The sequence below is a fragment of the Dipodomys ordii genome, unplaced genomic scaffold (genome assembly GCF_000151885.1).
Source record: "Dipodomys ordii isolate 6190 unplaced genomic scaffold, Dord_2.0 Scaffold125, whole genome shotgun sequence".
NCBI classification, from domain to species: Eukaryota; Metazoa; Chordata; class Mammalia; order Rodentia; family Heteromyidae; genus Dipodomys; species Dipodomys ordii.
In genome coordinates, this window is record NW_012267341.1 from 3,631,693 (window position 1) to 3,646,006 (window position 14,314).

The following is a 14,314-nucleotide window of genomic DNA, read 5'->3' on the forward strand; positions in this document are numbered from 1 at the left end:
GGGATGGTAGGGGGAAAACAATGGAGGGGGTAACAATGCTCAATAGGAAGTGTACTCATTACCTTACTCATGTAACTGTAACCCTCTGTATAGTATCTTTACAATAAAAAATTAAAAAAAAAGAATTTTATGGTTTTTAACACTTCTACTTAGATTTTGATCCATTTTTAGTTAATTTTTACAGATGGCATGAGGAAAGGGTCCAATGTCAATCTTTTGTTTATAGCTATCCTGTTGTTCGAGGATCATTTGTTGAAGGTACTCTGATTAAAAACAGATGGTCATCAAAAAGCAGATGACCATAGGTATGTGTTAATTTTTGAACTCTCAACTTTATTTCTTTTTGTTTTTGGTTGTGGGGCTTGAACTCTGGGCTTGGGCGCTATCCCTACACTCTTCAGCTCAAGGCAAGTGCTCTACTGCTTGAGGCACAGCACCACTTCTGGTTTTCCAGTGGTTAATTGGAGATAAGAGTCTCACAGACTTTTCTGCTCTGGCTGGCTTTGAACCGTGATGCTCAGATCTCAAACTCCTCAGTAGCCAGGATTACAGGCGTGAGCCACCGGCGCCCGGATTCAATTTTATTTCTTTATCTCTATGTTCATCCTACTGCCAGATTGGTTAGATTTCTTTTTTGGGGTCCGGTTGTGGGGCCTGAACTCTGGGCCTGGGCACTGCCCTCAGCTCTTCAGCTCAAGGCTAGCACTCTACCACTTGAGCCACAGCGCCACTTCCAACTTTTTTCTTTTTGCTTATGTGGTGCTAAGGAATCGAACCCAGGGCCTCATGCATGCAAGGCAAGCGCTCTACCACTGAGCCACCTTCCCAGACCCCTGGTTAGATTTCTTTAAGCTTTATGGCAAATTCAGAACTTGAGGAATGTGATTCCACATGAACTATGGAATCAGCTCTGTGTTTCTGAAAGAAAGAACTTCTCCATTTCTGTGAGAGTGCACTGAATCTATAGATCATTTGAACAATACTGGTTTTTTTCCAAACCAAGAAAAAGGAACAACCTTTCAATTAATTAAGGACTCCTTAAATTCCCTCAAGAAAGGTTTTTTTATAAGTTTCAGTATTTTATACTTATGCCTCCTTGTCAAATTACATATCTAGTTTATTCTTTTTAATGCTATCATAAATCCAATCATTTTGTTCTTTTTTTCTTAATTGCTAATGTATAGAAATGTAACTTTTTTTTTAAGTACTGGGATTTGAACTCAGAGATTTGTACTTGCTAGACAGGTACTTTACTACATGGGCCATGCCCCTAAACCCCTTTTGCTCTGGTTATTTTTGAGCTGGGTGTAAAATCAGAGACCAGAGTATTAGTTATCAGAAATAGGGCCAAATATTAAAGGTAAACCCCTCTGTAGAGAGAAACTCCAGGTCAAATGGCTCGTAGTCAGCCTAAGCCTTTTTCTAGCCTTGCAGTTTCCCAAGCTGGCAGTTTTGCAGTTTATCACAAACTTCGCTGAAGGCAACTGACAACCTTGAGGTTTATCACCAGCTGTACTGAGTTGCTGTATTAGCCAGGAGCTCATACTAAAAATCATTTCTGCAAAGAAAATTTCAATGCACTCCCAACCATGGGAATGAGCTTCTACTGTTTTGAGATTTAAAATATACTACTCCTGCTCAAGACTATGTTTTGCTTCTGCTTCTGAAGCTCAAGGCTATGTTTTGCTTCTATAAATCTTCTTGCTCACTTTGACAAACCACCTGTGTGTGGTTTTCCCCTTTAAAAACCCTGCTGTGAAAAAGACCTCACCTGCAATATACTACCCAAATAGTGGGGTAGAGTGGCTGTGTGGCTAATAAAGACTCCTTGCCCTGTTTATCTGAGTCAGTGGCCTTATTTCCAAATTTGGGATTCTTCACTGGGTCTCACTTTTTCTCCAGGCCAGCCTGAACCACAATCTTCTTATTTATGTCTCCCACTGTTGCTGGGATGATTGTCCCTGAACCACAATACCTCTAAATCGCTACCTCCTGAGTAGCTAGGATTATGTTGATCTTATACTTTTTGAATTATCTGAGTTTCCTTCCTAGCGCTCATAGTTTTGTTATTGTTGTTTCTTTAAGGTTTTCTAAATAGGGGATCGTGTTCCTCTGTGAACAGAGATAGTTTTACTTCTTCCTTTCCAAACTGGATTCCTTTGATTTCTCTTGCTTAATGGTTCTGGCTAAACCTTCCAGAATAATATTGGGAAGCAGTGACAAAATACAGGCATCTGGCTTTCTGGGTCACAGGGGAAAGTTTTCAGTCATTCATTGAGTTTGTTATTAGCTGTGGGTGTTTCATAAGCGTCTCTCAACATGTTGAGGAATTTTCCTTCCGTTCCTAGTTTACTGAATGTTTTAAAATCATGGAAGTTGCCAGGTGCTGGTGGCTCACGCCTGTAATCCTAGCTACTCAGGAGGCTGAGATCTGAGGATCACGGTTCAAAGCCAACCCCAGCAGAAAAGTCTGTGAGACTCTGATCTCCAATAAAAACCACTAGAAAACCGGAAGTGGTGCTGTGGCTCAAGAGTTAGAGCACTCACCTTGAGCTGAAGAGCACAGGGACAGCGCCCAAGCCCCACAACCCACAAAATAAATAAGTAAGTAAGTAAAATCATGGTAGCATGGTGACTTTTTGTCAAATATCTTTTTTAGACCAGTTGAGATAATCATACGTTATTTTCCCTTTGTTCTAAAAAATGTAGGGTCGTCACTGATTGGCTTTATGTAGCACTGCCTTTGTATTCCTGGGATAAATCCAATTAGTCACAAAATATAATCCTCTTATCATACCATTGGATTTCATTTGCTGGTATTTTGTTGAGAACTTGTTCATCTAGACTCATAAGGGGATTACTGGTCTGTAGCTTTCTTGTGATATGTTCAGCCTTGGTATCAGGCTAATGCTGACCTCGTAAAATAAGTTAGAAGTTGTTTGTTTTGTTGTATATGTTGAATCGTTTTTTTTAGAAATGTTTTAACAGTGTTTGTAAGTGTTAAGTAGAATTCACCAGGGAAGCAATCTAGCCTTTAACTTCCTTTTGTTGGGAGTCTTTCGATTCTTTTTAAAAAGTATTTTTAAGTAGTTGTGCAAGGGAGTTGCCATTTAACAAAGCAGTTTATGAATACAATGCATCTTCAATGTTCTTACCCCCCTTCCCATACTTTTCTTAATTTTGTGGTATATACAATAGATTGTTGAGTACCTTCTCCCCTTTTCCCCCTTCATTTATTTACCCAGCTCCCCTAGGCCCCATCCCCAATCTTGCATGTATCCATTTTACTGGGTTTTGATCTAGTCTTTCGTTAAAACTATACTATTTGAGCTCTCCAGAGTCTATTCTCCTTCAGTTAATTCATTTGCAGCCACTTTCATATCATCCAATGTGTTTACTGTAGACTTATAGTTATGTTCTATATGAGGAAAACCATGCAACCTTTGCACCTTGGAGTTACCCACCACCAGAGACTTTGGATTTCTAATTTAATCTCTTGTTTAAGTACATAATTGATTTGATTAAATCTAAAATTAAATCCAACTCTAGATTCTATGCAAGAGATACACCTAATATAAACTGAAGCATTGAAGACTAAAGGATGAGCAAAGGCATACCAAGGCAAATGAAAATATTTTTGGGAGGGCTGGTAGAGTGCTTGCCTTGCATGCACGAGGCCCTGGGTTTGACTCCTCAGCACCACAGAAGCAGAAAAAGCTGGAAGTGGCACTGTGGCTCAAGTGGTAGAGCATTAGCCTTGAGCTGAAGAGCTGAGGGACAGTGCCCAAGCCCAGAGTTCAAGCCCCATGATTGACAAAATAGATAGGTAGATAGATCTACAGGAGTTTGAACTAAGGGGCTCTTAATTGTTAGGTGGCTACTTTGCCACTTGAGTCATGCCCTCTGCATCCTCCCCTTTAGTTGTTTTTCCAATAGTGTCTTGAGCTTTTACCCTGGAGCCAGCCTCAAACCACATCCTCTAACCTAAGCCGCCATGCCTGCCTTAATAATTTTGATGTTCTGACTTGATTAGCAAACACAATGCAGTTCAGCCTAAAATATATTAAGCAACACAAAAAGCCAAGCAATACTTCAAAGTTCCATTGAGCTAACATGCAGATATAACTCTAACCCATGCCTGTGCAACACATACTCTGGTTTGCTCCATTCAGCAGGCATTGATTATAACAATACACAGAAACCAGGAACACACAAGCAGTTTAGAGATTTGTGTTCCTCTCTCACAGTAGATCACATGGAGAGAAAAAGGCAGTGCAGCAATCAGCTCTGCTGAAATGCAGGAGACCTATACCAGTGAAACAAGTTTGGGTATTTGTTTCTCCTTTAATAGCCCAGGATTATGGATAGCTTTGTGCCATTTGGTGGCCAAGGACCTTCCAAGTTTCTTTCATCAGCCTCTTAAGGCTACACTATCTGCCTGATAGAAGACAAATTACCACTACATCCAGGCTGCTCCTGTGACAAGGTAAGAAAGATTGTGTGGCTGAACCGCAGTGGTAAAATATTACTTAAACACTTCATTCTAGTAGAGAAAACTTGTCACTGGGTAAACTCAAATGGTTTCTCCATTGGATTCAAGGTTCAGATGACCTGGGAGTGGCCTAACTTCATCACTGAGAAAAAGAATGGGCCAGATTTCAGGGGATCACAACCAGTCTAGGCTACAACCCATGTCTCTGGCCACCACATACCACCATGGCCCTTCTCCACGGCGGACAAACCAAAGTCCATCTAGTTAGTGTTCCCATGACCTCTGAGTGATACACAGATCTTTCATGCATTCAGGGACAGTTCCTTGTGGTCCGATGACCTATAAACTCAAGGGCAGTTGACCCACTCAGCTGGATGATGGCACAACATCAAGGAAAGGAAAACCCCATCCATGCTACCACTCAGAGTGGAAAGCAGGGCCTTACACAGTGAGGTTCTGTGCTGGAGGGGAAGGCCCTGCTCTGAGTGGAAAATGTTCTGGCTGCTCTGGCTTTACCCTCGAAATGTCTAGTATCCTCATCTGAAATGGGGATCAGAAAATATGTCTTCCTTGAGAGCTGACTTACGTATAGTTTCTTTGGAAGAAACAGTTCCCTGGTTGATTTATCAGAGTTCAAATCTATTTGCTCCCAGTCATTTCATGAACCAGAAACCACGCTTTATGCTCTTTTCCTCACATAGTTCCTATTCCCACTACGTTTCTTTCCTTCCTTGCCCTAGCCACATCCCTTTCCCTCCCATTAATCACAGTTAGACTACCAAAATAATAGGCTTATGAGCAACGCAACCCCTCTAGATGAATCCGTGCCTTGATGCTGGTTCCCTTTGTGTATTTTCCTTAATGGATAGTGTTTGAGAAAGGGTCTAAACCACAATTATCTGATCTCCTGCATTTTCAGCTTTGAGAAACCCCTACCTCTAGACTCTTTCATCTCTGCTTCAGGTTAGCCACTTCCTGCAAAGTCAACTCTTTTCTTTGCATACATTGCTAAACATAACAAAGAATAGCCGGTGCTCACTAACACTCTAGCTCTTCCCAAGTTATTCCTTAAGTTACATCCTGGGAGGCGCAAGCATTTTCAGGCTATTGCAGAAGAGAATTTCATCCCTAATTGAGCCATGAGTGGTCCATTTTGCCAGCTTAGGTCTATATACCTGCGGCTTGACCACTAGGTTTCAGTCACAACAGCCTTGCAGTTATTGCCAACTTTTATATTGTTTGGGTAAAGATGGTTAATAATGAGAGAGAACGAAGAGAACAAGAGATTGAGATCACCGTTGGCTTAAAGAATGGAAAGACACCAGGCACAGTAATCTGAGCTACTCAGAAGGCTGAGATCTGAGAATCATGGTTCGACAGTGGCTCATGCAGAAAAGTCCATGAGCAAAATGTCAGAAGTATAGCTGTGGCTCAAGTGGCAGTTACCAGCCTTGAGCAAAAAAGGTAGGGGAGAGAGTCCTGGCCCTGAGCCATTCAACCTCCTGTATTGGCAGAAAACACAGAAAGGATTTGTTCTCATGTAGTAGAAAGAGGTCCATATTCTAGAATGGCAGGTTCCTTTCAATGTTCAGTCTTTCATCCCCAGGATTGTAACTTCATTGGTGTGGTAGAGGCTGAGGCTCCTCCATATCTGGGTTGCAGCTAGCAGAAAGAAGGTAGGAAGTGTGGATCCAGCACAGCCATAGACAAAACATATGGGTCAAGAAGTGGCACACCAATTTCTACTTATACTCCATTGGACAGAATGCAATCTCCTGATAGTTAACTATGATCGAATCTTTCTCCAGAAAGAACAGGAGCACAGATTATAGTGAATATTGATTTTCTATATCACAGATACAGGGATACCAGTGATACAATTTACTAGGCAGATCAAAGATACAAAGATAATAAATGCATCAGATTTTCGTGTGACCATGGAACTCTCACAAAGTCACAAAGAATAATCATATTAACTTTCAAAAATAAGCATGATAAAAATTCATCTGGCTTCAGTAAAGTTAAAAAATAAATGAATAAATGACAAAATAAGTAATTTCTTCCAATTGGAAAATTTTACAGCGAGTATTTAAACAACTGGAGTCAATGAGAAAAATACAAACTAACATTTCAGTAGTCTGATAGAACAATGAAAATCAAGTACAGTTAAAGAAGTATTGGAGGAAAATACATAGCCTTAAATAACGTGTCAACTTTTTTTAAAAAAAAGAAGGCAAAGAAGAAGGGAGTAAGGGAAGGAAGGAAGAAAAAGGAAGGAAAAAAGAAAGGAAGGATACGGAAGGGAAAGAGGAAGGGAAGGAAGAAGAAAGGAGGGAAGGAAGGAAGATAGAAAAGAAGGAAGGAAAGAAGGAAGGAAGGGAAGGAGGGAGGGAGGGAGGGAGGGAAGAAGTAAAGGAAGGAAGGAAGGAAGGAAGGAAGGAAGGAAGGAAGGAAAAGAGTGAGGGAAATGGGAAAAGGAAGGAAAGAAGGAAAGGAAGGAGGAAAGGAAGGAGAGAAAGAGGGAGGAAAGGAAGAAAAAAGGAATGGTGGAGAAAGGAAGGAAGAAAGGAAAGAAGAAAGGGAGGAAGGAAGGATAAGGAAGAGAAAGAGGGAGGAAAGGAAGAAGAGAGGAAAGGAGGAAGGAAGGGGAAGGTAGGACTTTTCATGAGCACGCCCACTTTCTATGTGGTTTGTACCCTCAGCAGACCATAAAGAACACACGTAACAGCACTGAGATGGGGTTTGCTGGGCGTGGCGCTAGGGATAGCAGGCTCTTGAGGTTGGACCACTCCTAGCTCAGCTCACATGTTCTGGATGAGTGAAGAGGGTAGCTCTGCGAGGATCCTCTCTCAACGAGAAGGAGCAGTCAGACTATTCTCAAAGGCCGGCTGCCTGGTCCTGAAGAGCTCTCGTGTGGGCAGGAGCAGGGCTGATGGGACAGTGACAGGCAGGGTAGGATCCTGAGCCTCCTGTGGATGGTGCTTGGGCTGTTATTTTGTGTTTGGCAAGTATTATTCAGCATAGAGCAACACAGCCCTGAATACGAGGAATTCTCCCCAGCTGGGAAGAGGAGAAAGCTGAAGAAACTGCTGTCCCAAGGCTCTGCCCTGTCTCTGTGCCTCTGGCTTCCCCTCTATCCATGAAAGGATGAAGGCCTAGTCTATGACATCCCTACCTGCCCATGTGTTTCTAGGTAGCCCTGATAGTCCATGATTTTAAGTTTACTTCAGAATTTAATGTCCTCAGGGACAGAGAGAGGAAGTGAGTTGCAAGAGAGGACCAGAGCAGGACCAGAGCACATCCCAGCCCCAGCCTAGGACTCTTGAGATGTCACTTTTCTCACCAACTTACCCCACTGCTGGGGCATGGGCAATGTCTGATACAAGGCACTGGTGGCTCATGCCTATAATCCTAGCTACTTAGAAGGATGAGTTCTGAGGATTGTGGTTCAAAGTCATCCCAGGCAGAAAAGGCCATGAAACTCTTATCTCCAATAAATACTTGGAAAAACTGGAAGTAGAGCTGCGGTAGAGCAAAAGAAGCTCGGGGACAGCTCCCAGGCCCTGAGTTCAAGCCCCAAGACTGTCAAAAAAAAAAAGAAAGAGGAAAAGCTAGAGGTCAGATTGGTGGAGACTGTCCTGCTTAGATGCAGACCTTAGGAAAGAACTTTGTATTGGTTAGCTGATACCAAAGAATACAATTAAGAGGCCCCTCAGGACTGCTTTGGTTTAGAGGAAAGACATACGTTCATTTCTCTCTCAACTCACAGTCTATCTTGAATCTACATTCCACATCCACAGACAGTTTGGAGTCCTGAGGCCACCCCGCCCCCTGACCCAGCCCAGGTTTTGTCCTCATTCAAGGTCTAAGGCAGCCCACAGATCTGCCCAGGAGCTGTCTTTGGGGGAAGGAAAGGAACATGTTCAGTGGCTTGAAGCCCAAGTCCAACGTGATCCACAGCACCTCCTACCCATTCCATTGGCAGAACTCAGGTGTGGGCCTCTCTCTCTGCACAAGAGGTGGAGAAGGTCAGTCCAGCCTTGGACTGTGGGAGATGCAGACGGATTTCAGCACATCACCCACAGTGTCCACTGTGGGCAACCCTACAGGCTACTTACTAGATTGTTCTTCCCACAACAGAACACACTCATCCCCTTTCCAAGAAACTCAATCCCAAATTCTGGCTAGCTATACTTCCAAAGGCAGGAATGTCTCAGGGAGAGGAAGTCCTTTCCAGAGCTACACGTGGGTCCTCTGCTACAGTGACAGTATCAGTTGCAAGACAAGCCGTCTGTCCCATCTACACACACACACACACACACACACACAACTACAGCAGGGGACGTGGATAAGAAAACCACAATAAATGCATTTATTTGCGAAGGGGAGGAATGGGAAAACTCAGAAGTCACATCAAGATTGCCAGCTTTCTGCATTGGGAGACAAAGCTATTCCTGGATTGGCTGAACTGACTAACCCCATTCTGGGAAGTTCTTCTTTTCCCATCATCTTGTGTAAGTGGGGGGCAGGCGGGGGGGGGGAACATGTGTAATGAAGACAGTGTTTCAGGGTCTGGCCTCCTTAGGGAATTGCTCTGGGAGTCAATCGTGAGCACTATTTCCTATTCCTAGAGTTCTTAGCAATACGATTCCTTCAGATACATACAAAGCTTTTTGTATGTGCTTCCAGACAGTTCCAGGTGCCAGTGACCACACCCAAAGATGCTTTCTTGGCAGAGTTCTAAAGCCTGGCTTATTACACTGCCTTCCGGCTCTGACTTAGCCCTTTCATTTTAATTTCAGCTAGCTGGTGGTGGTAATAAAACAGTATGTGTGAGTGGGAAGGTAATAGCCTTTGTCTAACCTTGCCCCAGGCAGGCCTAGATGCTTAGCTGAGCTTGGGTGGCCTCTGCTAAGGACTGTAAGCAGCTGCTGGCCTCAAGTCCTGCTGTGTGGGCTGCCAGGCAGACGTTCTACCTCTGGAAGGCCTTGCTTCTACATCCTCTCTATGGCTATCTTTCTTTAATGATCTGCTAAAAGACATAAATAGCAATCCAATGTATTATTAATGTTCCGATTCTTTCCGAGCACTTCCAGAATTATGGATTTAGTTAACATATTGATCCGCTTTCCAAATGATCTTAAAAACAGTGCCACCAAATGCTTTGCCAAGGGTCACAGAGTTACCAACTTGCCAGCCCACACGTGTCTCCTCTCCTTGTATGCCACAAAACCACTGAGTTAAGTGCCTTGTGTGGTAGGGGTTTTGTTAGAACAGTACGCCATTGTTAGGACTCATTTGTATTGATTTATGGTTAGGGAAGATATGATGAAGACATTCAGTAAAGATCAGTGGCTCCAAAAAGAAGTGTGGACTGTTGTGTGTAATAGTCCGTGGTGATTATTCCAGATTGACAGTCAGGCTTTTTTCCACTTTGTCTCTCTGCCAGTACTAAGGCCAGTGGCTTCATCACCAGTGGATTTTCTGGTACATCTGTGTTCCCATCTACAGGAAAGGGAAAGAGCATAGTGGAAGGTTGGGAGAGAGGTTGTCCACAATCTTAAGGTCATACAAAAAGGTCTGAGACATATGAACTGGCAGAATGCCTTGGAGGAAGGGGAAGTCGGTGCTGGTGGACAGTTTGTCTCCAGCAAGGGAGTTTTGCTGAATGTGCAGATGGCCGTTCTGAATCAATATGGCCTTGAGCATAGACAATAGACAGGCTGAGAGAATGATAATGTGGGAGCCCTTCACCCCTTAAATCCCCTCACCCCATTCACACGCACGGGCCACCACATGCTTATTCCCACCCAGAAACACAAAGCCAACAGAGTGTCATGTGACATATTAATCTAGCAAACTTTGCCATCTCCCTAAAGACTCCCTAAAACCATGCCCATGGTCCGCTCCTTGTGCCAAGTAGGGCCTGAAGAAAAGGTGTGGGTTTGCTAGGAATGATCTAGAAGGTGGAGGGATGTACTAGCCCAGAATGCAGATGCCAAGATGGGATTAAATGTGCATTCATCTCCCAGGGAGATCAGCCTGTGTGGAAGGAAACAGGGGAGAGCCAGGGAAGACTGGAGGCCTACCAGGGAGACCTACAGTGTGACCCTAGAGATGGAGAGCAGGGAGGAAGTTATCCTCCAACCGCGCTGCAGCCACCAAAGCTCCAGCAGAGCATTTGGAATCCTTGAGCCCAAATCCACCAGCTCAGAGGTCTTCATGGCCCCCAGGAATAGTTCTGTCTCATTGCCCCAGCCACACAAACACTGGGAATGGCAGCCCCTAGCTGGAATCACTACCTTAGCCAATGAGGTGGTGCCTTCAAAGCCAAGATAGCTCTCCACAGCAGGAGTTCTGCAAAGTCCATCCGTATGGGTGCCTCAGAAGCTCACAGATAGAACTGGAGTTCTGATTCTAGAAAGAGAAGAGTTGTAATTTAAAATGAAAACAAAAACAAGCAAAAAACAGCTGGAAGCCAGGTACCGGTGGCTCATGCCTATAATCCTAGCTACTCAGGAGGTGGAGATCTGAGGATCTTGGTTCAAACCCAGCTGGGGCAAGAACATCGGTGAGACTCTCATGTCCAATGAATCACCATAAAACCGCAAGTGGCACTGTGGCTCAAGTGGTAGAGCGCTCACTTTTAGCTGAAGAGTTCAGGGACCGTGACCAGGCCCAGAGTTCAAGCCCCATGACATCCTCTCTCTCTCTCTCTCTCTCTCTCTCTCTCTCTGTCTCTCTGTCTCTCTCTCTGTCTCTCTGTCTCTCTGTCTCTCTCTCTCTCACACACACACACACACACATACACACCCCAAAACTGAGTTGTAATATAGCTGGCCATCTGCATGATCCTGGTCAAGAAACCTAACCTTCAGTTTCTCATCTGTGAACTACCTCGGAAAAACTGCCTTGATCAAGGTGCATTCCCCTAAAGGGGTTGCTTAGTAAATAGTGATCCTTACAACTGCTTTTTCTCCCTCTCCTTTTCTCTCTCTCCCTTTCTCTTTCTCTCTCTCCCCCCCCTCTCTTTTTCTCATATGTGTGCATGCATGTGTGCACACTGCACACATGCACACTGATTCTCAAGCTTAAACTCAGGACCTAGGCGCTGCCCATGAGCTTTTTGTGCTTAAGGCTAGAGTTCTATCACTTGAATTACATCACCACATCCAGCCTTTTGCTGGTCAACTACAGGTAAGAGTCTCACAAACTTTTCTGACCGGGCTGCCTTCAAACCTTGATCTCCGGTTCTCAACCTCCTTAGTAGTGAGAATAACAGGCAGGACCCACCAGCTCCCTGCAACCTCTCCATTCTCACAGGACCCAGGGGCTACACCAATGTACTTCCTGGAGGGAGGCGCCCGGTCCACAGCTGGTCCCAGTTCCCTGGGACTGCAGGTGGCCTTTCTCTCAACCCCAAACCACGTGGGCCCAGAATTGGCACACAAAACACTGCAAAAGGCCATTCTTGCTTTTAAATCAGTCCAAGAAGCACTATGATGAATATTTTCCCCAGGGCCAAAGAGAAATATTTAGGAGAGGCTGCCAACCAGGACCAAGATGGTCACTTGTTACTCTGCCTGCTCTAGGTTCCAGCCTTTTAAAACATCACCCAGGCTAGATCACAGGCTGGAGACCAGGAGGGAAGGGGAAAAAGCAGGCGTCTGCTTGGACAGGCCTGTAAATCCAGACGGCTGGCAGCCTTCCATCCACCCGGCACCACAACAACTCCACACATACTCTGTTCTCTCTCCCAGCCCCCATCCGTGCACTGATTCTATACTTACCTCCTCCATCCTTCCCACCTCATCCCTTTTTCTCTCTCTGCTGGCATTTGTCTTATTCTTGTCTTTTGATATCCTCTGCCTATCAAATTGAGTTTTTTGCATCTGTGTCTTTCCATCACCTTTTCTCTGTCTCTTTCCCTATCCAACAATCATTGCTCTTCATCTGTCTCTCTGTCTGTCTCTTAGACATGTCTCCTTGTGTTTTCTGCCACATGGTCACTCAACCCAGCACAGCCTGCTCCTCTCACAGCCTTCCAACCTCTCAGGGTCACTGCCTTTACCAAATTTCTTCCTGAATTACTCCTCAGTACTGACACTTACAAGCCAGTGCCAGGGGTTTATGCCTATAATCCTAGTTATTCAGGGGGCTCAGTCTGGAGGATCAAGGTGTGAGGCTAGTGTGGGCAGAAAAGCTTGCTAGATTCCATCTCCAGAATAACCAGCACCAAACAAACAAAAACATGGCTTGGAGATGTGGCTCAAGTGGTGGAGTACCAATCTAGCAAGTATAAGGCCCTGAGATCAGATTCCATTACCAGAAAAAAGAAGCCAGTTGTAGTCCAAACTCAAAAAACTGGGTCAAATAGGATGTCACTTTCGTACATGAGCTTAATTAACTGTGGAGTTTCTCTTCAATAGAACTTGATGACGATCCATACATACAGATATTAAACACAAATACAATCAAGTTTAAAAGCAGGTTGGAAAAGAGTAGAACACAAATCCTTTTAAAAAATTTTTTTTGGTCAAAGAAAACAGATTTGCAGATGTAAGTACACATTCCAGTATTTGCCTGTTATCTGTGAGTGGTAGGAACACAGGGACTTGTTTTGCATTATAATGGACTTTTTTTTTTCTTGGGCAATGAATGCTAGAATGATTTACAATAAGGAAGTAGGTGAGATGGACAGGGAGCCTCCTTGTTGCTTCTTGATTCCTTTTAACCTCACAAACATTCTAGAAGCTTGTGGCCAGTGCTGCTTTCTGCTAGCAACTGAGCAGGGAGCCCTGGACACCAAAGGGTATGTGACCCATGGACGCCCTTCAGGTAGCTCCTTGGAGCATCAGACTCCGGGGAGTAGAAGCAGGAAGAGGGAGAAGAGGGAGCAGTAGCATGCTCCTCTGTCCCCCTCTCCAGTCTCTGGAGAGACAGGGCACATGACTGGGTTCAGGAGATTCAGAGCATCAGCCACCCCTCCCACTCCTGGAGGAGGGAGGGCCAGCCCAGAGATGGCAGCTGCAGGGCCTAGAATAAAGCATCAAGCACAGCTGCCTGGCAAGACCAAGGCCTTGGCAGCTAAAGGCCCCCTGTCACAATCCGTACCACAATGGAGCCATTGCAATGGCCAGTGCGTTCTTTGGGGCTGGGACAGGGGCCAAAGACCCCAGCCACCAAGGCCCTGGCTGGGCTCCTACTCTGAGCCAGTGGGGAGGACATCCTCTCGGGCCCTGGTGTTCTATTTTTGTTTCTTTGTTTCATTTTCTCAGATGTGCTATGCGCTGTACATGCATGTCACACACACACACACACACACACACACACACACACAGCAGCCCCTTGGCCTGAGGGCACGGGGACACAGAAGTACCAACTCTTCTCTCTGCCATGGTGGGTCAGTCTTGGGGTAGTCCTGGAGAGGCAGCTCTGTAGGGGGACCCCAAGTGTGTAGACACATTCTCTGAAGGTCACTTGCTACCCTGGTTGCTACTTGTTACCAGGTGACATGGCTACATCTCTAACCCAGAGGACTTAGCGTACAGACAGAGATGCGGGGCAGTTGCAGAAGAGCCCTGGAAAGCTCAAGAAGCCTACACCACTCCCCTCCACGTGGCTGTCACCAGCTACTGGGCTGTAAACAAAGGCGGGTGCTGGGAAGGAGTGGAGGGGACGCAGTAAGTGCCCAAACTCCCTAAAGTCTCTACATAAAGACATGCTCCACCCTGTGTGTGGGAACCTCAAGGGGGCCAAGGAGAAGGGCAGGGAAGGGAACGGAGGACAGGAATAGTTGGATGGCGCGGCCCAGGTGCGCCC